Raw genomic sequence first — 26,257 nt, forward strand, 5'->3', positions numbered from 1 at the left:
GAAAGATTTAAACACTCACTCACTCACACCCAAACACACGTTCACATTACCACTCATTGACATAACAAACAATTAAAATGTCAATCAACTTGAATTGCCGGTGGAATACTACCACAACACAACAGCTAAAGCAACAGCATTCGGTGAAGGTGAAGAAGAAATAAAAAAAAAAATAAACGATGAAAAAAAAAACAACACCAACGAAAAATAAACAAAACCAGAAAAAGACACTTTGCAAAGACAACAGGCCAAAGGTATTGGTATGAGTTAAAAATGGACGGACAGTTGGCCGAACGGTCAAAGAAGGAAAACACGAGGGCTAGATAATAATCACCGTGAAAATCTAAACCAACGGTGTTAAAGTCTAAACCAACGATGTGATGGCCATAGCAGAAACTTAAAGCACAAATAGCACAGTGGGTTGTATGAGTGATAATGCAATTGAATTTATGATAATCTACTACATACGGAGAAGGAATATGATGATCTTGGAATAATGTTATTTTTTCTCTGAGGTGATGGAATATTTTTGTCGCAAAAATATTGTCTTTTCACCAAACATATACATGTTTGCAAAAATTCAAATATATAATTTCAGAGAAAATAGATTCCTAATGGAATACTCTAAAAAATAATACCACCGGGGGTCAATTTCTCTCTTATCAATCAATGCTACCCGATTTTATATAAAACTTATTAGCGGGAGACCTCCTTCTTGTTGCTTAGTCCGGTTGGCGTTTCACAAACCACTTAGATAGGCTTTGATACACTCTGTTAGCATTACTTAGAAGGGCATCCATTGCACCGACAACTTTCTCATACCGAAAATTGGATGTAGGATATGATCGATGTGATTTTTGAAATTATTTTTATACCCTCCACCATAGGATGGGGGTATATTAACTCTGTCATTCTGTTTGTAACACATCGAAATATTGCTCTAAGACCCCATAAAGTATATATATTCTGGGTTGTGGTGAAATTCTGAGTCGATCTGAGCATGTCCGTCCGTCCGTCCGTCTGTTGAAATCACGCAAACTTTTGAACGAAACAAGCTATCGACTTGAAACTTGGCACAAGTAGTTGTAATTGATGTAGGTCGGATGTTATTGCAAATGGGCCATATCGGTCCACTTTTACGTATAGCCCCCATATAAACGGACCCCCATATTTGGCTTTTAGGCCCTCTAAGAGAAGCAAATTTCATCCGATCCGGCTGAAATTTGGTACATGGTGTTAGTATATGGTCTCTAACAACCATGCAAAAATTGGTCCACATCGGTCCATAATTATATATAGCCCCCATATAAACCGATCCCCCGATTTGGCTTTCGGAGCCTCTAAGAGAAACAAATTTCATCCGATCCGGCTGAAATTTGGTACATGGTGTTCGTATATGGTCTCTCACAACCATGCAAAAATTGGTCCACATCGGTCCATAATTATATATAGCCCCCATATAAACCGATCCCCCGATTTGGCTTTCGGAGCCTCTAAGAGAATCAAATTTCACCCGACCCGGCTGCAATTTGGTACATGGTGTTGGTATATGGTCTCTAACAACCATGCAAAAATTGGTCCACATCGGTCCATAATTATATATAGCCCCCATATAAGCCGATCCCCAGATTTGGCTTGCGGAGCCTCTAAGAGAAGCAAATTTCATCCGATCTGGCTGAAATTTGGTACATGGTGTTAGTATATGGTTTCTAACAGCCATGCGATCCCACGATTTGGCTTTCGGAGTCTCTAAGAGAAACAAATTTCACCCGATCCGGCTGAAATTTGGTATATGGTGTTGGTATATGGTCTCGAACAACCATGCAAAAATTGGTCCACATCGGTCCATAATTATATATAGCCCCCATATAAGCCGATCCCCAGATTTGCTTGCGGAGCCTCTAAGAGAAGCAAATTTCATCCGATCCGGCTGAAATTTGGTACATGGTGTTAGTATATGGTCTCTAACAACCGAGGCAACCATCCGGAGCCTCTTGGAAGAGCAAAATTCAACCGATTCGGTTGAAATTTGGTATTTGGTGTTAATATATGGCCACAAACACCCATGCAAAAATTGGTCGAAATCGGTCCATAATTATATATATCCCCCATATAAACCGATCCACAGATTTGACCTCCGGAGCCCCTTGGAAGAGCAAATTTCATCCGAGTCAGTTGAAATTTGGTACATTGTGCTAGTATATTGCCGTTAACAACCATGCCTAACTAGGTCCATATCGGTCTATAGTTATATACAGCCCTCAGATAAATCGATCCCCAATCACACAAAAATTAGTCCATATCAATAATTGTATATAGCCCCCATATAAGCGACCTCCGGAGCCTCTTGAAGGAGCAAATTTCATCTAAGCAAAAGTTGATCCAAATTGGTCTATAATTATATATAACCCCCATATCAACCGATCCCCAGATTTGACCTCCGAAGCCTCTTGAAGGAGCAAATTTCATCTAAGCCGGTTGAAATTCGACACATGGTGTTTATATATGGCCCCTAACAATCATGCAAAAATTGGTCCAAATCGGTCAATAATTATATATAGCCCCCATATAAACCGATTCCCAAATTTGACCTTCGAAGTTTCTTGGAAGAGCAAATTTCATCCGATACGGTGGAAATTTGGTATGTGGTGTAAGTATATGGACACTAACAACCATGCAAAAATTAATTCATATCGGTCTATAATTATATATAGCCCCCATATAAACCGATCCCCAGATTTGACCTCTGGAGCCTATTGGAGGAGCAAATTTCATCCGATCCGGTTGAAATTCGGAACGTGGCACTGATATATGGCTTCTAACACACATGCAAAAATTGATCCAAATTGGTCTATATATATAGCCACCATATCAACCGATCCCCAGATTTGACCTCCGGAGTCTCTTGGAGGAGCAAATTTCATACGATCCGATGGAAATTTGGTACGTTGTTCAAGGATATGACCGCCAACAATTATGCCAACATTGTTCCATATCGAGCCCCGTACTTCACTTCTGACTCTTTAATTACCACGAAACAATTCATATCGGTTCATAACTATTTGTAGACGCCCCTATATATACCGATCAAGAACTGAATTATATACGTATTTAATCGGCCTATTTTTTTGTCTAATATAAACCCCGTGTGGACTAACTTACAATTTAGAAGAGTTTAAGATACCTTGTCATCGGCATGTATTACCACAGCCCAAGTAATTCGATTGTGGATGACAGTCTTTAGTAGAAGTTTCTACGCAATCCACGGTGGAGGGTAGATAAGATTCGGCCTGGCCGAACTTACGGCCGTATATACTTTTTTTGTATTTAATTTTGGCTAAAATACCCCACTGTGTTCAAGAGTATAATAAACGGACAATTGCATGGAATATCAGAACGACGACAATGACAACAACAACAAACTATATAAATTAAACATGACAGCGAACATTTTGTTGTCTTATCAAACAAACCATTGCGACAACAACAATAAGGACAAATAATAGCATAACGCAATCACTACAACAACTATGGGGAAAAATTGTTATGTTGTCTGTATATGTGTGTGTGTGCGTAGGTAATAAGCAAACAAAACATAGCCGACAAAGACAATCATAGAAAGTCTCAAAAAAAGCCCCAATTTGGGAGCAGATTAGAAAACCACATAACCGCACTCACATTGATGATGATAATAACAAACACTTGCGTACAACGCACACCAATCCAGGAAATTAGAGATGTGCACGTGAGTGTCTTTAACATAAGCTCAAAATATTCATAGCAAAGCTAAGACTCATTATACTCACAAACGACTCAATATACATAAGAACAATAAATGCATGGATTTAATCATGCAATTAAGTGATTCAGTTAACTTTTAATTGTAATTGCTTCACATGCTATATATTATAAAGTACCAGCGATAAATACATGGTTAATTTATATAATCAAATGTAAAAAGTTGTTGAAAATAATTTATGAATTAGTTTCTTTATATTAGTACAACCATTATTTAAATTAAATAATTGTTTAATTCAATTTTATTATTTAACATTTAAATCGAACTGTGTGAAATTCCCTAAAGCCATATTTTCTTCCTCCAGGAATGTTTGTAAGATATAAAAATTCATTAGATAGCTCGACTCAAAACCATGTTTCCGGGAGTCACGATCATTTCATTCTATGGACACACCTTTACTTCACATCTTGGTGGTTGTTACTCGCCATTGCATTTAATTGCGAGCAACACTAACAGTGAGCTAATACCGGTTGTTAGACTTCAGGTCATATTCATTAGACTGATTACTCTAATGACTACCCATAACTCAACACTTTCCGACCCATAAATTACGATCAACACCTGTTTTGTTGTTGTTGTTGTTGTTGGATGTGGAGTTATTCAATTAAGTGCCAAAGGTAATAGAGGGGGTCTGTATGATGGTGGTTACAGTTCTATCGTCTAGACTAGGTTTTAGTTTTATAACTATTATTAAAAATATAAAAAAAGGTGACGTTATTGGTATAGCTTTCGAAACTACATCGTTATTACAAATGGAACAATGTAACTTTCGTAAATGCTCTGAATTAAAATTTTATCAAAATTGTATTTCTATAGAAAATTTTCTCTAAATTTTATTTCTATACAAAAATTTTCTCCAAATTTTATTTTTATACAAAAATTTTCTCAAAATTTTATTTTTATAGAAAATGTTTTCAAAATTTTATTTCTATAGAAAATTTTGTCAAAATTTCATTTCTATAGAAAATTTTGTTAAAATTTTATTTCTATAGAAAATTTTGTCAAAATTTTATTTTTATAGAAAATTTTGTCAAAATTTTATTTTTTATAGAAAATTTTGCCAAAATTTTATTTCTATAGAAAATTTTCTCTAAATTTCATTTCTATACAAAACTTTTTCTCAAAATTTTATTGCTATAGAAAATGTTCTCTAAATTTCATTTCTATACAAAAGTTTTCTCAAAATTTTATTTCTATAGAAAATTTTGTCAAAATTTTATTTCTATAGAAAATTTTGTTAAAATTTTATTTCTATAGAAAATTTTGTCAAAATTGCATTTCTATAGACAGTTTTATCAAAATTTTATTTCTATCGACGATTTAGCTAAAATATTATTTCTATCGAAGATTTTGTCAAAATTTTATTTCTATCGAAGATTTTGTCAAAATTTTATTTCTATAGAAAATTTTGTCAAAATTTTATTTTTATAGAAAATTTTGTCAAAATTTTATTTCTATAGAAGATTTTGTCTAAATTTAATTTCTATACAAATTTTTTTCAAAATTTTATTTCTATAGAAAATTTTGTTAAAATTTTATTTCTGTAGAAAATTTGGTCAAAATTTTAGTTCTATTGAAAATTTTATCAAAATTTCATTTCTATAGAAATTTTTCTCTAAATTCTATTTCTATAGAAAATTGTCTCTAAATTTTATTTTCATACAAAATTTTTTCTCAAAATTTTATTTCTATAGAAAATTTCGTTAAAATTTTATTTCTGTAGAAAATTTTCTCTAAATTTTATTTCCATACACAAATTTTTCTCAACACTTTATTTCTATAGAAAAATTTGTTAAAATTTTATTTTTACTGAAAATTTCGTTAACATTTTATTTCTGTAGAAAATTTGGTCAAAATTTTGTTTCTATAAAAAATTTTACCAAAATTTTATTTCTATAGAAAATTTTCTCTAAATTGTATTTCTATAGAAAATTCTCTCTAAATTTTATTTCCATACAAAAATTTTTCTCAAAATTGTATGTTTATAGAAAACATTGTTAAAATTTTATTTCTATAGAAAATTTCGTTAAAATTTTATTTCTGTAGAAAATTTGGTCAAAATTTTATTTCTATAGAAAATTTTATCAAAATTTTATTTCTATCGCAGATTTTGTCAAAATTTTATTTCTATAGAATATTTTGTCAAAATTTTATTTCTATAGAAAATTTTGTCAAAATTTCATTTCTATAGAAAATTTCGTTATAATTTTATTTCTGTAGAAAATTTGGTCAAAATTTTACTTCTATTGAAAATTTTATCAAAATTTTATTTCTGCAAAATATTATCAAAATTTTATTTTTAGCGACGATTTAGCTAAAATATTATTTCTATTGAAGATTTTGTCAAAATTTTATTTCTATAGAAAATTTTGGCAACATTTTTTTCGTTTTTGTTTTTTATTGTTGGTTTGTACTTCAATCATATTTATTGTTGTGATCTCAGCTTTAAAACCATTGGGTTGACTAAACTACAAGATTAGTTTAACCAACAGAGGAAAAGATTGCTTGTAAAATTTATTTGGACAAAGCCCTATAAAATGCAAGATGGTTAGATAGACGCACGTTTCGGAATTACCACATTCCTCATCAGCATCCTCTACTTGTAGCAAAACTATCAACCAATTATCAGAATAAATTCGGGTGGTTCACTAAACCCAAAGTGAACCACACTCGAACCTTCCGATAAAAGGTTTATGATAGTTCGCCTTTGCCTAAATAAATCTTTGTACAAACATCTCTCTTTTCATTTTTGATTTTGTCAAAATTTTATTTCTATCGAAGATTTTTGTCAAAATGTGTATTTCTATAGAAAATTTTGTCAAAATTGTATTTCTATAGAAAATTTTGTCAATCATTTATTTCTATCAACGATTTTGTCAAAATTTTATTTCTATAGAAAATTTTGTCAAAATTTTATTTCTATAGAAAATTTTGTTAAAATTTTCTTTTTATAAAAGCTTTTCTCAAAATTTTATTTCAATAGAAAATTTTGTCAAAATTTTATTTCTATCGAAGATTTTGTAGAAAATTTTGCCAAAATTTTATTTCTATAGATTTTTTTTCAAAATTTTTTTCCATAGAAAAGTTTCTCAAAATTTTATTTCTATAGAAAATTTTGTCAAAATTTTATTTCTATCAAAGATTTTGTCAAAATTTTATTTCCATAGAAAATTTTCTCAAAATTTTATTTCTATCGAAAATTTTGTAGAAAATTTTGTCAAAATTTTATTTCTATCGAAAATTTTGTAGAAAATTTTGTCAAAATCTTATTTCCATAGAAAATTTTGTCAAAATTTTATTTCTATAGAAAATTTTGTCAAAATTTTATTGCTATATAGAAAATTTTGTGAAAATTTTATTTGCATAGAAAATTAGCTTCTCTTTACTTGTTAAAGGTACACATGCAAAGTTATTTGAATTCATTTCTATTTTAAGCAGTTACTTATTTACCTTTGAAATTTTCTGCAAGAATGACAATTCAAGAAACGAACATGTTGTGCCAAACAAATAATTACATTTTACAAATAAAATTATTTGTTTAATAAAAATGTATGAAGTGTTAAATTCTAAATAAATATTGACAAAATGAACAACACAACATTTAGTCACTACCATACAAAATTTGTATACAAACAAGAACGGAGGAAAAAGTATGGTTAAGCAAATTATGATGAATTTGGGGGAGGTGGTTTTCGTCAAGGTAAGCTCTTTCATTTTTCGTTTGAATAAGAAAAGTAAATATGACAAAAATTCAATGGTGTTTCCTGAAAACAAAAAAAAAAACGAAAAGAACAACAAAAACTCTATCAAATTGTAAGTTCTTGGGAAAATGTTAAATGTCAAAACACTGAAAGAAGAGATTTGTGTCCTCAGCAACAAAGTTTTGTTTGTAAAAAAAAAAAAAATATTTCTTTAAAACAAATAAAGGTCCCAATCTCTTGTCCTTGTCAGTCTGGTAAATTTGCTTGCAACGAAAACAAAATCTCTTTTTCTCTAAAATGTCTTTCCAGAGGAAAGTATTTTGGAGCCAAAACACAGGTGAATTCAAAATTTCTCTTGCCATAAAAAATTTCTGCGAACATATGTATCTGACCCCAAAATAAAAGCCATTTATCTTTCCTAGGAAAAACATCAGTATTTTGTGATACCCAAATGGTTTTATTTTAATTACAAAACGAAAATTTCATTTGGCGTTATTACGCATTTTTTTGTTTCCTAAGAATTTCCCCCAGCTTAAAAAACAACTTTGACCCATGTCTAAGCGAAAAAAGGCGTTTTGCCATATTAACTTCCAGACGCCATCGTCATTGAAGGTTTCTGTCAATGCTAAACGATTGTATGTAAATTTATTTATTTTTTATTTCTAGGTATTTTTGCCATTTTTTTGTATTTTGTAAAACAAAACAAAACAAAAAAAGTGTTAAAAAATACATTAATTTAGCAAACAAATTGAACAAACGGCAATAAAAAATATAGACTGCTATTAAGCTATAAGCGAATGACTGACAGATTGCGGACCTACCCTCATCTGAAATGACAAAAACATTTGTCATGTTGCGAATGCCACTTCGCCATGCTATTTCAGACATTGCTATTGTTTTATGGAATTTAATTTAATACCATTGGGTTTTCCATAGAGTAATAGAGAATACTATTGGTACTAGAGTGGTATATTCAAAGTGTTTGGCACTTTATTACGAATTATCATAGCATATAAGTCAATAACAAGAATATACCCTAAGGAAAAGAGATTAACCGCAGGGCCAGTTCAAAAACACAAACTGACGGAAAAATCAAATTTTAGAATCTGTTGAAATTTTTTTCGAATTGGCTACGTTGGGCACGAATTCTGGCCTTCTAATGGCCGAAAAAGCTACCACAGACGTTACGAAAATAACTCTACGGAATTGTGACCCATTCCTGCCGAAGCGCCAACTTGAAATGATCGACACTTGCGAAAATTTTAGTGCCAACCTTGCCAACCAATTGAGATCCGTACATTTTTTGTGGAAATTGTGCAGGAGAAATGAAGCGAAGAATCTCCTTTTTAAGCCAATCTCGGTTGACGCATGCAGAGTGCGATGGTGGTGAGTCCGAAATGTTTGTCCATCCAGGTTTTCAATAACATACTGTCTTTTAGGACATTTTTCCGAAAGTATTTCGTCATGGGCCCCTGGAAAAATAGTCTCAAAACCCAAATAAAACAGGGCCACAAATGTGGAGCAACGCGAATGAAATGAACCCCGCACCGAAACTGAATCCCAATTTTCTTTTCGGGTTCGTTTTCACAGCGTATTTTAAAGTAAAAATGAGCCCTAATTTTATTTTGGCGTCGATTTTCATGGTCCAATTACATTTGTTGGGGCTCACAATCATTATACAGCGTCGCCCCTCCTTTGGGCTCTGCTACATTTGGCATTTCATTTTCACGGCGGTATAGAAATAGCGCCAAAACCCGTAATGAAACAAGGCCTCAAATGGGGGTCTTTTAAATCAAAAGTAAAGGCTCAATTTCCTTTTGATTTAAAAGACCGCGTGAAAATGAACCCTAATTGATATTAAAACTGCGAAGTTTCAAGGAAAACAAACTAACTATGTGGTACTGAGTACGCTTCTTTGTGCATTGACAACACCTAGAATGTGAAAATAGAGCCCACTTGAAAACGGAGCACACTCCCAAAAGGAGTAGGGCCAACAGGCCCTACAAAAACTTAAAAAATTGGTTTGTTTGCCATATCATTTTTTTAGGTCCTACTTCATTAAGGTTTTGGGTCTTATTTTCTTGGGACCCATTTTTATAACGCCATTTGTTTTTTTATGGATTTTTATGTTTTTTAAGGAGATACTGCACTTTCCCCCCATTATGAAAATAAATGGCAATATTTTACATGATATTGAAATTTTCGGCTTCATTTGCACACGGTATTTATAATCTAAAAGTAAAATAAGGCCTAATTGTGTGTTGGGGTCTATTTTCATGGTTTAGTAATATTTTTTGAGACGTATTTCCATCGAGGTCATAATAATTTGGCCCTTGTTGCATTTGGATTTTGGGCTTCATTTTCCTGGGCGCTATATTTATACAGCTGTGTAGAAGAAAACACTTAGGTTTAGGGGCTAATTTTCATGGGGCACATTTCCACACCACCAGATTAATTCTGCAAATTTTTATATTTTTTAAGAAGTCGCATCACTTTACTTTTTGGGCACCTTCTGCATTACGAAAATAAACATTTTAAATGAAAATAAATCCCACTTTTCTTTCCGGATACATTTTTACACGATAACACGTCTAGTGAAAATAACCTCTATATTTTTTTCATGGGACTCATAATCATTATTAAGCGGCACCTCTTATTTGGGCCCTGTATCGTTTGGTTTTTGGGCCTAATTTACTGGGACCTATTTTTATACCGCCGTGTAGAAAAAATAGAGCGCCAGGTCTGTAAAGAAAATTGTTAAAATTTGTATTTCTATAGAAAATTTTGTCAAAAATTTAATTTCTATAGAAAATTTTGCCAAAATTTGTATTTCTATAGAAAATTTTGCAAAAATTTAATTTCTATAGAAAATTTTGCCAAAATTTGTATTTCTGTAGAAAAATTTGTCTACATTTTATTTCTAAAGGAATTTTTTTCTCCAAATTTTATTTCTATATAAAATTTTGATAAAATTTTATTTCTATAGAAAATTTTGTCAAAAATTTTATTTCTATAGAAAATTTTGTCAAAAATTTTATTTCTATAGAAAATTTTGTCAAAAATTTTATTTCTATAGAAAATTTTGTCAAAATTTTATTTCTATAGAAAATTTTGTCAAAATTTTTACTTCAATAGAAATTTTAACAGAATTTTATTTCTATGGAAAATTTTGTCAAAATTTGTATTTTTATAGAAAATTTTGTCAAAATTTTATTTCTATAGAATTTTTTTTTTCAAAATTTTATTTCTATACAAAATTTTTCAAAATTTTATTTCTATAGAAAATTTGTCAAAATTTTATTTCTGTCGAAAATTTTGTCAAAATTTTATTTCTATAGAAAATTTTGTCAACATTTTATTTCTATAGAAAATTTTGTCAAAATTTTATTTTTATAGAAAATTTTTTCAAAATTTTATTTCTATCGAAAATTTTGTCAAAATTTGTATTTCTATAGAAAATTTTGTCAAAATTTGTATTTCTATAGAAATTTTGTCAAAATTTTATTTCTATAGAATTTTTTTTTTCAAAATTTTAATTCTATAGACTTTTTGTTAAAATTTTATTTCTATACAAAATTTTGTCAAAATTTTATTTCTATAGAAAATTTTCTCAAAATTTTATTTCTATAGAAAATTTTCTCAAAATTTTATTTCTATAGAAAATTTAGTCAAAATTTTATTTCTATAGCAAATTTTCACAAAATTTTATTTCTATAGCAAATTTTGTCAAAATTATATTTCTATAGAAAATTTTGTCAAAAATTTTATTTCTATAGAAAATTTTGTCAAAAATTTTGTTTCTATAGATTTTTTTTTCAAAATTTTATTTCTATAGATTTTTTGTCAAAATTTTATTTCTATAGAAAATTTTGTCAAAATTTTATTTCTATAGAAAATTTTGTCAAAATTTTATTTCTATAGAAAATTTTGTCAAAATTTTTACTTCAATAGAAATTTTATCAGAATTTTATTTCTATGGAAAATTTTGTCAAAATTTGTATTTTTATAGAAAATTTTGTCAAAATTTTATTTCTATAGAATTTTTTTTTCAAAATTTTATTTCTATACAAAATTTTTCAAAATTTTATTTCTATAGAAAATTTTGTCAAAATTTTATTTCTATAGAAAATTTTGTCAAAATTTGTATTTCTATAGAAAATTTTGTCAAAATTTGTATTTCTATAGAAAATTTTGTCAAAAATGTTATTTCAGTAGAAATTTTATCACAATTTTATTTATATAGAAAATTTTGTCAAAAATTTTATTTCTATAGAAAATGTTGTCAACATTTTATTTCTATAGAAAATGTTGTCAAAAATTTTATTGCTATAGAAAAATGTTGTCAAAAATTTTATTTCTATAGAAACGTTTGTCAAAATTTTATTTCTGTCGAAAATTTTGTCAAAATTTTATTTCTATAGAAAATTTTGTCAACATTTTATTTCTATAGAAAATTTTGTCAAAATTTTATTTTTATAGAAAATTTTTTCAAAATTTTATTTCTATCGAAAATTTTTTCAAAATTTTATTTCTATAGAAAATTTTGTCAAAATTTGTATTTCTATAGAATTTTTTTTTCAAAATTTTAATTCTATAGACTTTTTGTTAAAATTTTATTTCTATACAAAATTTTGTCAAAATTTTATTTCTATAGAAAATTTTCTCAAAATTTTATTTCTATAGAAAATTTTCTCAAAATTTTATTTCTATAGAAAATTTAGTCAAAATTTTATTTCTATAGCAAATTTTCACAAAATTTTATTTCTATAGCAAATTTTGTCAAAATTATATTTCTATAGAAAATTTTGTCAAAAATTTTATTTCTATAGAAAATTTTGTCAAAAATTTTGTTTCTATAGAATATTTTGTCAAAATTTTATTTCTATAGAAAATTTTGTCAAAATTTTATTTCTATAGAAAATTTTCTCAAAATTTTATTTCTATAAAAAATTTTCTAAAAATTTTATTTCTATAGAAAATTTTCTCAACATTTTATTTCTATAGAAAATTTTGTCAAGATTTTATTTCTATAGAAAATGTTGTCAAAATTGTATTTCTACAGAAAATTTTGTCAAAATTTTATTTCTATAGCAAATTTTCTCAAAATTTTATTTCTATAGAAAATTTTCTCAAAATTTTATTTCTATAGAAAATTTTTCAAAATTTTATTTCTATAGAAAAATTTTCAAAATTTTATTTCTATACAAAATTTTGTCAAAATTTTATTTCTATAGAAAATGTTGTCAAACATTTTATTTCTATAGAAAATTTTTCAAAATTTTATTTCTATAGAAAATTTTGTCAAAATTTAATTTCTATAGAAAATTTTGTCAAAATTTTATTTCTATAGAAAATTTTGTCAAAATTTTATTTCTATAGAAAATTTTGTCAAAATTTTATTTCTATAGAAAATTTTGTCAAAATTTCATCTCTCTAGATCCAAAATTCAATTAGTTAAATGAGACTAATTAAAAAATATAAATTAAATAATATTCTGTTATATTTGTCTGTACTATTACCATTTGGAATTCTATAAAAGCCAATGTCTACATTTCATTTGTAAAGATTCACATTGCAAAATTCCCCATTGAATTGTGAGATGGCCATGAGAAAAATGTATTCAATGATGATTGTCAGTGAGCAATGCATATTCACATCATTGGGCTAAAAAACAAATACAACAAAAAATAAAAAAAAACAAACATTTTCATATTTTTCTAAATGCATTATTGTACGCAAACATTCAATTGTATTAACAAAAAAAAACGAAAACAACAAAATTGTATTGAATGAAAACTTTTTAATTGAATTCATTTCAGTTTTAAATCGAATAATTTCCTGATATGAAATAAATATTGTGCAATTCAAAATGGCAAAAAAGCAAAATGACTAAAAAAGCCATGCATAAACATTAAAATATGAACCGCAAATTTTATTCAAATATGTTATTGTCTTTTTATAACAATGCATAAAGTTGTTATACATGCGAAGAGGGAAAACTTGAATTATGAACATTGAGTAATGAAATAAAATTGATATTGATGAATTAATAATGAAAAGAATTTTAATCAAATAACTTGGCTATAGGAAATGGAGTCCTGTGGTAGGTCTGTCAATGGCAGTGGGCATCAATTTCCCGTAGGGTTTTAAAGGAATAATGTTAGAACACGATGGCTATAAGGAATCCCAGAAATACAGACAAATTAAAATTTTAGGTAATTCGTATTAAAATTGTATCTACTCTTCATGTTAGTATATATCGATCTGAGATTTTTATGCAAATTAAATACCTTTTTGCATACCATATGATCTCAATTTTTTTTAATCAAATCATTAAAAATCATTGTAATTGACATTATTGTCAATATTCGTTCGTTCTAACCATTATAGCCAATTTTATGGCATAGATATGACATCATTAGCTATTCTATGGTTCATTTCATTACAATGTTGGAACAATGTTTTTTTTTTTAATCTTTTTTCTTTAATGGCTTAGGAAACCAACAAACTATTACCTCAGTTAATGACTAAATGTGTTATATGCGTTGATTATTTGACCATAACTGATTGAATGATGAACGCCTTTTTTTTTGTCTGTTTTCAGTTTCAATCCATTAGAAAAAAATTACAAAAAAACAAAAATTAATTAACAATTTTAATGGATTTTATATGTTCAGTATTTGATATCATTATACACTTGCCACTTGGGTTATGCCAGTCCTTAAAACCACTTTCCAAAATTGATTTATGCAAATTTAATTTATTCATTTACATAGACAATCCAAAAAAAGGCAATCTTAAATATTTATAGAAAATTTATGATAAATTTAGTGTAACAATGTATGCAAAACAAAAAATGGATGAACAGAAACACACTTGTAATAAATAAAATCGCAAAAAAAAAATATTAAATATAGATTAAGGAACACATTAAGCCAGCAAGGAACACATTAAGCCAGCAAATAAAATTAGAAAAAAACATTTTGACAAAACTGTCTGTAGAAATCAATTTTTGACAAAATTTTCGAAATAAAGAAATTTTCTATAGAAAAAAAATTTGACAAAATTTTCTATAGAAATAAAATTTTGACAAATTTTTCTATAGAAATAAAATTTTGACAAAGTTTTGTATAGAAAAAATTTTTGCAAAATTTTTCCATAGAAATAAAATTTTGACAAAATTTTCTATAGAAATAAAATTTTGACAAAATTTTCTAAAGAAATAAAATTTTGACAAAATTTTCTATAGAAAAAATTTTTTTTTGACAAATTTTCTATAGAAATACAAATTTTCTAAAGAAATAATTTTTTTACAAAATTTTCTTTTGCATATATATATATAATTTTCTATAGAAATAAAATTTTGAAAAAAATGTCTATAGAACAAAATTTAGACAATTTTCTATAAAAAATGACAAAATTTTATATAGAAATAAGATTTTCTGTAAAAATTTTTTTGTTATTGTTTGTTTGCTGCAAGTAGAGGATGCTGATGAGGAATGTGGTAATTCCAAAACGTGCGTCCATCCAACCATCTTGCAGTCTATAGGTCTTTGCCCAAATAAATTTTGAAAATTTTTTCTATAGAAATAAAATTTTGGCAAAATTTTGTATAGAAAAAATTTTTGCAAAATTTTTCCATAGAAATAAAATTTTGACAAAATTTTCTATAGAAATAAAATTTTGACAAAATTTTCTAAAGAAATAAAATTTTGACAAAATTTTCTATAGAAAAATTTTTTTGACAAATTTTCTATAGAAATACAAAAATTAATTTCTATAGACAGTTTTGTCAAAATTTTTTCTATCTTTACAAGATTTTCTATAGAAGTAATTTTCTATAGAATATAACATTTTCTATAGAAATAAAATTTTGAAAAAAAAAATTCTATTGAAATAAATTTTTGCAAAAATATTTTATAGAAATAAAATTTGCAAATTTTTTTTCTATAGAAATAAAATTTTGACAAATTTTTCTGTAGAAATAAAATTTTGACAAAATTTTCTATAGAAAAAATTGACTAAATTTTCTATAGAAAAAATTACAAAATTTTATATAGAAATTATATAGAAAAATTTTGACAAAATTGTATATAGGAATAAGATTTTCTGTAGAAATATATATGGGAAAAAACAAAAAAAGAAAAAACAAAAAACAAAATTGACATAATTTTCTATAGAAATACAAATTTTGCCCAAATTTCTAAAGAAATAAAATTTTAACAAAATTTTCTTTAGAAATAAAATTTTGACAAAATTTTCTGTAAAAATAAAATTTTGAAAAAGTTTTATACAGAAATAAGATTTTCTATAGAAAAAAATTTAAAATTTTTTTTATAGAAATAAAATCTTGAACAAATTTTCTATTGAAATAAAATTTTGCAAAAATTTTCTATAGATATAAAATTTTGCAAAAATTTTCTATAGATATAAAATTTTGCAAACATTTGCTATAGAAATAAAATTTTGAAAAAATTTTCTATAGAAAAAAATTTAGACAAAATTTTCTATAGAAAAAAATGACAAAATTTTATATAGAAATAAGATTTTCTGTAGAAATATTTTTTTTTGTTATTGTTTGTTTGTTTGCTGCAAGTAGAGGATGCTGATGAGGAATGTGGTAATTCCAAAATGTGTGTCCATCCATCCATCTTGCAGTCTATAGGTCTTTGCCCAAATAAATTTGACTAACATTATTCTCCTCCTAAAGAAATAAAATTTTAACAAAATTTTCTTTAGAAATAAAATTTTGACAAAATTTTCTATAGAAAATTTTTTTTTGACAAATTTTCTATAGAAATACAAAAATTAATTTCTATAGACAGTTTTGTCAAAATTTTTTCTATCTTTACAAGATTTTCTATAGAAGTAATTTTCTATAGAATATAACATTTTCTATAGAAATAAAATTTTGAAAAAAAAATTCTATTGAAATAAATTTTTGCAAAAATATTTTATAGAAATAAAATTTGCAATTTTTTTTTCTATAGAAATAAAATTTTGACAAATTTTTCTGTAGAAATAAAATTTTGACAAAATTTTCTATAGAAAAAAATTGACTAAATTTTCTATAGAAAAAATTACAAAATTTTATATAGAAATTATATAGAAAAATTTTGACAAAATTGTATATAGGAATAAGATTTTCTGTAGAAATATATATGGGAAAAAACAAAAAAAGAAAAAACAAAATTGACAAAATTTTCTATAGAAATACAAATTTTGCCCAAATTTCTAAAGAAATAAAATTTTAACAAAATTTTCTTTAGAAATAAAATTTTGACAAAATTTTCTGTAAAAATAAAATTTTGAAAAAGTTTTATACAGAAATAAGATTTTCTATAGAAAAAAAATTGAAAATTTTTTTATAGAAATAAAATCTTGAAAAAATTTTCTATTGAAATAAAATTTTGCAAAAATTTTCTATAGATATAAAATTTTGCAAAAATTTTCTATAGATATAAAATTTTGCAAACATTTGCTATAGAAATAAAATTTTGCAAAAATTTTCTATAGATATAAAATTTTGCAAACATTTTCTATAGAAATAAAATTTTGAAAAAATTTTCTATAGAAAAAAATTTAGACTAAATTTTCTATAGAAAAAAATGACAAAATTTTATATAGAAATAAGATTTTCTGTAGAAATATTTTTTTGTTATTGTTTGTTTGTTTGCTGCAAGTAGAGGATGCTGATGAGAATGTGGTAATTCCAAAGCGTGCGTCCATCCATCCATCTTGCAGTCTATAGGTCTTTGCCCAAATAAATTTGACAAGCTGAATTTTTTTTTAAACAATAATAATAGAAATACATTTTCTTTAGAAATAAAATTTTGACAAAATTTTCTGTAAATATAAAATTTTGAAAAAATTTTATATAGAAATAAGATTTTCTATAGAAAAAAAATTTTTTTTAAAATTTTTTTTATAGAAATAAAGTCTTGAAAAAAATTTCTATTGAAATAAAATTTTGCAAAAATTTTCTATTGAAATAAAATTTTGCAAAAATTTTCATAGATATAAAATTTTGACAAATTTTTCTATAGAAATAAAATTTTGCAAAAATTTTCTATAGATATAAAATTTTGCAAAAATTTTCTATAGAAATAAAATTTTTACAAAATTTTGTATAGAAAAAAATTTTGCAAAATTTTCTATAGAAATAAAATTTTGAAAAAATTTTCTATAGAAATAAAATTTTGAAAAAAATTTCTATAGAAAAAAATTTAGACTAAATTTTCTATAGAAAAAACTGACAAAATTTTATATAGAAATAAGATTTTCTGTAGAAATATTTTTTTTTGTTATTGTTTGTTTTTTTGCTGCAAGTAGAGGATGCTGATGAGGAATGTGGTAATTACAAAACGTGCGTCCATCCATCCATCTTGCAGTCTGTAGGTCTTTGCCCAAATAAATTTGACAAACATTATTCTCCTCTTTTGGTTAAGCTACACTTGTGGTTTAGTCAATGCATGGTTTTAAGCTGAATTTTTTTTTTTAACAATAATAATAGAAATACATTTTTGACAAAATTTTTATAGAAATAAAATTTTGAATAATAATACATATTTGTCTTTGATAGTTTTTAGTAAAATTTTCTCCAAAATTTAATAGATTATGTTTATTTCAAGTGGGAAGTGTGTTTTCATCATTAATTAATTTAGAAAAAAACCAACTACCCCAGATCTATGACTTATTTTCTGCTTTTCATTACACTCACCCATGATGCAGTATCCCCATGAACTTTTTTATTTTTTTATAATCAAGCAGTTTATTTCATTCTATTAGGGTTTGCATAATAAAGACTCATTAGGCAAAGTGTATTAACTTGTTTTACAATCGTTGGCCAAATAATTAAGTATTCACTTGGCTTACAGTTAACTTCCCTATGGTGTGCGGCATGTGGTTTTTTAAGAATAGCTTGGACAATTTGATGTGTTAGAGTGAAGTGAAAAGAAGAAAAACAAAACTCGAGCGTTAACAAAACTGAAACAATTTTATGACCACGTTTTTTCTAAGCGGCGACTTTTATGTGGGGCTTTAAACAATTGCATATAAATTTTCGAATTATCGCCTTTGGCTTCTGGAGGAAATTCGTTTGCAAACACTTCAAAATTTATTAGACTTTTTTTTCATGGTGATTTGAGCGATAAAAGAAATTTGCATGAATCTATGGTCACTTTATTGTATGTGGGTCTTTTCTTGGGAGTCCACATTAAAGAGAAATGCCGCTTTAATGTAAGCTGCGTTTACTAAGCCATAGCAAGGTATTATATTCTATTATAGGTTGCGCATGCGCAATTGCTCTTTGCAAAGACATTACGATTAGAATCGGACACACAACACCCACAATATATTTAACGAATTCATAGATTTGTCAGACCTCAAAAGTCGGTTATAATTCATTAGACGGGAATTGTAATTGAAATGTAATATTGTGAAGGCTAGTAGTAAAGGTTGGCAACGTTATCCGTTATTTTTACTTCAAATCCTTCTCAGGTATATAATGCAAACTGCAAACTCTTTATTAGCATTTTTAAAAGCAATTGTCGCCATTGCATTGCCTATCTCATCCTATACACCCCAAACACACAAAAATATTTTAATTTTAAACCAACAAATTTGTTAATTTGTTATTAAATAAACGATTAGAGCATTTTAAGCGATATCCAGAGTGAAACAACAACAACAACAACACCAATAACAAAAATTTCAAAATGTTAATGTTATTATAATTTTAAATTGCTATATGAACGCTCTAGTTTCTGGCCTTGCCGCAATGAGTATTCATGAGCCAATATTTATCGATTCGATTTTTGAAATTGGCGCCGTAATTAAAAATGTATTTTATTTGCTCGATGACGACAAATACGTAATAAATAGAAAGAAAGAAAAAAAAAGATTCAAAAAGACTTAGAGAAAAATTGTCTATTAGTGTATGTGTGCGTGTGTGTGTGATTTTTTTTTTTTGTTTCGGTATTTGCGGTTCCATCGATGTCGCTTTGAGGGAGTTTACGGTTGAAAGATTTTATTATTGTGGTATTCTTTTGGTGTTTTTTGTTTCGCAATAGAGTACAGGAGCCAATTAAAAAATTATAGAAATTCTAATCAAAATTAATTATAGACTCATTTATGTCAATTAAATCGTTAGCAAGGGGGTGGAGTAAACTGTGCAGAGCATATTCGTTGAATAGTTTAGAAATTTTTTGGTGTTTAAGAAATTTTGTAGGAATTTTGAAAATTTAATTTAGGAAACAGGAAATTTAAAAAATGGCATAAGGGGCAAATATATTTGAAAAAAAAATAATAATAATAGTTGATAAAAATTTTCTGGTAAATAGAAGTGAATCCAGTGAAGAGCATACTCATGAGAGGTGTATAAAATATAGGAATTTAGAAAATTAATTTTCGGAAACAGGAAATAATTAAAATGATATAAGGGGGCAAATATATGTGGGAAAAAACAATAATTGGTAAAAAATTGTATTAAATAAAACTGAATCCTGTGTAATAATTGATAACAATTTTCTAATAAATAGAAGTGAATCCAGTGAAGAGCATACTCATGAGATGTGTATACATTTTTAGGTGTTTAATGAATTTTGTAGGAATTTTGAAAATTCATTTTCGAAAAGAGGAAATAATTAAACTGATATAAGGGGGTAAATATATGTGAGAAAAAAACAACAATTGATAAAAAATGTCTATTAAATAAAAGTGAATCCTGTGTAGAGCATACTCATGGTTTTTATAAATTTTCAGGTGTTTAGGAAATTTTGTAGGAATTTTGAAAATTAAATTTAGGAAACAGGAAATTTAAAAAAATGGCTTAGGGACAAAAACAAATTGATAAAATTTTCTAATAAATTGAAATGAATCCTGTGAAGAGCATATGTGAAGTTTAGAAGTTAAGTTTTCGGAAACAGGAAATTATTAAAATGGCATAGGGTCAAATATCTGTTGAAAAAAATTTTGTAAGAATTTTGAAAATTAATTTTCGGAAACAGGAAATAATTAAAATGATATAAGGGGGCAAATATATGTGAGAAAAAAAAACAAAAATTGATAAAAAATTTCTATTAAATAAAAGTGAATCCTGTGTAGAGCATACTCATGATTTTTATAAATTTTTAGGAATTTGTAGGAATTTTGAAAATTAAATTTAAGAAACAGGAAGTGAATCCAGTGAAGAGCATTCTCATGAGAGGTTTATACATTTTTAGGTGTTTAATAAATTTTGTAGGAATTTTGAAAATAAATTTTCGGAAACAGAAAATAACTAAAATGATATGTGAGAAAAAAAAAAACAATAATTGAAAAAAAAAAAAAAAATTCTATTAAATAAAAGTGAATCCTGTGTAGAGGTGTTTAGGAAATTTTGTAGGAATTTTGAAAATTAAATTTAGGAAACAGGAAATTTAAAAAATGGCTTAGGGGCAAAAAAATTGATAAAATTTTCTAATAAATTGAAGTGAATCCTGTGAAGAGCATATGTGAAGTTTAGAAATTTCTAGGTGTTTATGAAATTTTGTAGGAATTTTAAAAATTAATGTTCGGAAACAGGAAATTATTAAAATGGCAAAGGGGCAAATATCTGTTAAAACAAAAAAAAAAAAAAACAATAATTAATAAAAAAAAAAAAAAATTGTAGGAATTTTGAAAATTTATTTTCGGAAGCAGGAAATTGAAATGATATAAGGGGCACATATATGTGAGAAAAAAACAATAATTTATAAAAAAAAAGTTCTATTAAATAAAAGTGAATCCTGTGTAGAGCATACTCATGATTTTTATAAATTTTTAGGTGTTTAGGAAAATTTGTAGGAATTTTTGAAAATAAACAGGAAATTTAAAAAATGGCTTAGGGGCAAAAAAAAATGATAAAAATTTTCTAATAAAGTGAATCCTGTGGAGAGCATATGTATTGAGAAGTTTAGAAATTTTTAGGTGTTTAAGAAATTTTGTAGGAATTTTAAAAATTAATTTTCGGAAACAGGAAATTATTAAAATGGCATAGGGCCAAATATCTGCTTAACAAAAACAATAATTAATAAAAAAAATCTAATAAAATCCTATGTAGAGCAATCTCATTGAGGGGGTTTAAATTTTTTAGGTGTTTAAAACTTTTTGTAAGAATTTTGAAAATTAATTTTCGGAAACAGGAAATTATTAAAATGACTCACATTTATAATAAATAGAAGTCAATGCTGAGGCTAATTAAAACCTCTCTGGAAATCTATTATATTAATATGAAAGATTATGCTATATAAATTTTACGATACGCAATTTACACGATATTAAGGACAATTTTCTGAAAGTGTAATTAAAAAACTTTTATAATATGAGTATCAATTTATTCATTAAATTTAGGACATGACCGTTAAAATCATATGTCTTTGAAATAAAATTCCATTTGACCTACTCATAATTTGAAATTATTTAAATTCCTTCCTTTCCCCTAGGCGATTTGATATTTGGTAAAACTAAAATATATATGGATGTTAACACGATTTATTGAGATTTATTTGGGCCATTTTGTTATTATCCCCCATTTGCGAAAATATTAAGGAAATCTTATAGAAACCATTTAATAATAACGTATTAATAAATGAAAGAAATTATGATGCTTTTAAATGAAAGCAGAAATATAATGAAAACAATTTTGCATTAATTCGCTTACGGGGGTGGTCATAGTAATGAAACGAAAATAAGGAATTTCCTGCATGGAAAAAATATTGACCTAATAAAAAAGACATACATGGAATAAAGATAATTTCATTTCAATTTTTTAAAAATTAAAAAAAAAAAATTAAATAAAACAAGATAAATGTATTCCGATACAAATATGTTAAAAACTTTTTTTCTATGTAGTCAATTTTTTTTGTTAAAATTTTCTAAATTTTCTAAGGAAATAAAATTTTGATAAAATTTTCTATAGAAATAAAATTTTGACAAAAATTTCTACAGAAATAAAATTTTGGGAAAATTTTCTATAAAAATAAAACTTTGAAATAAAATAGAAATAAATCGAGATTTTCTTTTATGGAGGGTTCACTTATTTGTGTGTAGTTTACGGTTGCCACTCATGCCATAAATACTTTACCAAAATTTTAAGAAAATTTGACCAAAAATCTATCAAAGCAAAAAAAAAATTCTTATGTGTGGAAGATTTAAATGTTTTAACTATTTTAACTTGTACTAACAAGGGATAGTTACTACTTCTATAAAAATGGAAAGTTACTCACAATGATAGTATGGCCTAACACAAAAATTAAAATTATTAAATATATTGAATTTATCTGAAATTTTATTTTTGTAGAAAATTTTGTTAAAATTTTAATTCTTTTTTCTATAGAATGTCAAAATTTTAAATCTATAGAAAATTTTTGGAAAATTTAATTTCTATAGAAAATTTTCTTAAAATTTTATTCCTATAGAAATTTTTTGTCACAATTTAAATTCCATAGTATTTTTTTTTAATTTTATTTTTATAGAAAATTTTTTGCAAAATTTTATTTCTATAGAAGATTTTCTCAAAATTTTATTTCTATATAAAATTTTGTCAAAATTTTATTTCTATAGAAAGTTTCGTCAAAGTTTTATTTTTATAGAAAATTTTGCCAAAATTTTATTTTTATAGAAAATTTTGTCAAAATTGTTCTATAAAAAATTATGCCAAAATTTTAGTTCTATAAAAATTTTTGCCAAAATTTTAGTTCTATAGAAAATTTTTGCCAAAATTCTATTTCTATAGAAAATTTTGTCAAAATGTTATTGCTACAGAAAAAATTTTATTTCTATGGGAAGTTTTGTCAAAAATTTTTTTTTTCTATAGAAAATTTATCAACATTTTATTTCTATACAAAATTTTGGTCAAAAATTCATTTCTATAAAAATGTTTGCTCACATTTTATTTCTATAGAAAATTTTCTCAAAATTGTATTTCTATAGAAAATTTTGTCAAAATTTTTATTCCTATAGAAAATTTTGTCAAAATTTTATTTCTATAGAAAATTTTGTCAAAATTTTATTTCTATAGAAAATTTTGTCAAAATTTTATTTCTATAGAAAAATTTGCCAAAACTTTATTTCTATAGAAAATTTTGCCAAAACTTTATTTCTATAGAAAATTTTGCCAAAATTTTATTTCTATAGAAAATTTTGTCAAAATTTTATTTTCATAGAAAATTTTGTCAAAATTTTATTTCTATCGAAAACTTTTACAAAATTTTAATTATATAGAAAATTTTGTCAAAATTTTATTTCTATAGAACATTTTGGCAAAATTTTATTTCTATAGAAAATTTTGTCAAAATTTTATTTCTATAGAAAATGTTGTCAAAATTTTATTTTTACAGAAAAAACTTTATTTCTATGGGAAGTTTTGTAAATTTTTTTCTATAGAAAATTTGTCAAAATTTTATTTCTATAAAAAATTTTGGTCATAAATGTATTTCTATAAAAATGTTTGCCAACATTTTATTTCTATAAAAATGTTTGCTCACAGTTTATTTCTATAGAAAATTTTGTCAAAATTTTATTTCTAAAGAAAATGTTGTCAAAATTTGATTTCTATAGAAAATTTTGTCAAAATTTTCTTTCTATAGAAAATTTTGTCACAATTTTATTACTATAGTAAATTTTGTCAAAATGTTATTACTATAGAAAATTTTCTCAAAAGTTTATTTCTATAAAAAATTTTGTCAACATTTTATTTCTATAGAAAATTTTGTCAAAATTTTATTTCTATAGAAAATTTTGGTCACAAATGTATTTCTATGAAAATGTTTGCCAACAATTTATTTCTATAAAAATGTTTGCTCACATTTTATTTCTATAGAAAATTTTGTCAAAATTTTATTTCTATAGAAAATTTTGCCAAAATTGTATTTCCATAGAAAATTTTGTCAAAATTTTATTTCTATATAAAATTTTGGTCAAAAATGTATTTCTATAAAAATGTTTGCCAACAATTTATTTCTATAAAAAATTTTGTCAACATTTTATTTCTATAGAAAATTTTGTCAAAATTTTATTTCTATAGAAAATTTTGGTCAAAAATGTATTTCTATGAAAATGTTTGCCAACAATTTATTTCTATAAAAATGTTTGCTCACATTTTATTTCTATAGAAAATTTTGTCAAAATTTTATTTCTATAGAAAATTTTGCCAAAATTGTATTTCCATAGAAAATTTTGTCAAAATTTTATTTCTATAGAAAATTTTGGTGAAAAATGTATTTCTATAAAAATGTTTGCCAACATTTTATTTCTATAAAAATGTTTGCTCACATTTTATTTCTATAGAATTTTGTCAAAATTTTATTTCTATAGAAAATTTTGTCAACATTTTATTCCTATAGAAAATTTTGTCAAAATTTTATTTCTATAGAAAATTTTGCCAAAATTGTATTTCCATAGAAAATTTTGTGAAAATTTTATTTCTATATAGAAAATTTTGGTCAAAAATGTATTTCTATAAAAATGTTTGCCAACATTTTATTTCTATAAAAATGTTTGCTAACATTTTATTTCTATAGAATATTTTGTCAAAATTTTATTTCTATAGAACATTTTTGTCAAAATTTTATTTCTATAGAAAATTTTGTCAAAATTGTATTACTATAGTAAATTTTGTCAAAATTTTATTACTATAGAAAATTTTGTCAACATTTTATTCCTATAGAAAATTTTGTCAAATTTTTTTTTCTATAGAAATTTTTTTTCAAAATTTTATTTCTATAGAAAAATTTGTCAAAATTTTGTTTATAAAAAATTTGGTCAAAATTATATTTCTATAGAAAATTTGATCAAAATTATATTTCTATAGGAGGAATCGAACTCAGACCTGTTGTTTTGTAATTCAACACACTATACTCTAATCCACGGCATGAATTTATTCAATGATGGAATTTTGCAATATAAATAATGTTCTATACAACTTATTTTTTATTTTTTTATTGGCATTTTTTTTTTATTTTTTATTTTTTATTGGCATTATAAATTAATATGTTGCTGTAGAGGTTATTCTATTAAAAAAAATGTCAAAAGAAAGCAAATTTTCAACAAAAATTTATTTAGTCAATATTTGATACGAATAAACAAAAAACAAACAAAAAATTTAAAAATAGAGTCTCAGCAGGATTTGAACCCGGACCTCAAGATATAATTTTAATTACTGGTATTAATAAAAGGAATCACTTTTGATCTAAGCAGGTAAGTTATTATTTTTAAATCCCAGGTAATACTACAAGTAGTAAGATTTTGATTACCGGTATTACTGGAAGAATCACTAGTGCTTACCCAGTTTTTGCTGGGTCGTATTAAATTTGTAATAATATAAAAAATATTGTAGACCTTCTCTTAATAAAAAACAAATTTATTTTAAAGATAGTTGTCTTTATTATTGGGTGATTTTCGTGTCCTAAAATAAACTACATTTTCTTTCCTGTGGGTTAAAGCATTTTTTTGTTTCCACTTGCGAGCATTGCCCATTTTCAAGAGTGCTTAGTTTCGTGAGGTTTCACTGTATATTTTTATTTACATTTTTTTATTTACATTTTTTTTATTTACATTTTTTATTTTAATTTTATTTTTTTTTTGTTCTTTTTAATTTAAACGCCTTCGCATTGGAACCATAGAATACACACCCGCCAATTATTTGTGTCCATCGAGCCTCCAACAATTGCTAAATTTCAGAAAACACCACAACACAAGTTTAAGTTCATTAGAATGTGAAATAAAAATTAATATATTA

The 26,257-nt window shown here is 25.3% G+C and overlaps 2 protein-coding genes across 10 annotated transcripts in view; one reads left to right on the plus strand and one right to left on the minus strand.

The window, feature by feature from the left end:
- Positions 1 to 26,257, plus strand: part of cmpy (crimpy) — a 465,170-nt gene that overhangs the window by 115,952 nt on the left and 322,961 nt on the right. The gene's annotated exons all lie outside the window — the stretch shown is intronic.
- The window catches only part of LOC142233814 (uncharacterized), a 180,855-nt gene that overhangs the window by 77,366 nt on the left and 77,232 nt on the right, over positions 1 to 26,257 (minus strand). The gene's annotated exons all lie outside the window — the stretch shown is intronic.

Source organism: Haematobia irritans, chromosome 4 (assembly GCF_050003625.1).
Source record: "Haematobia irritans isolate KBUSLIRL chromosome 4, ASM5000362v1, whole genome shotgun sequence".
Taxonomy (NCBI): domain Eukaryota; kingdom Metazoa; phylum Arthropoda; class Insecta; order Diptera; family Muscidae; genus Haematobia; species Haematobia irritans.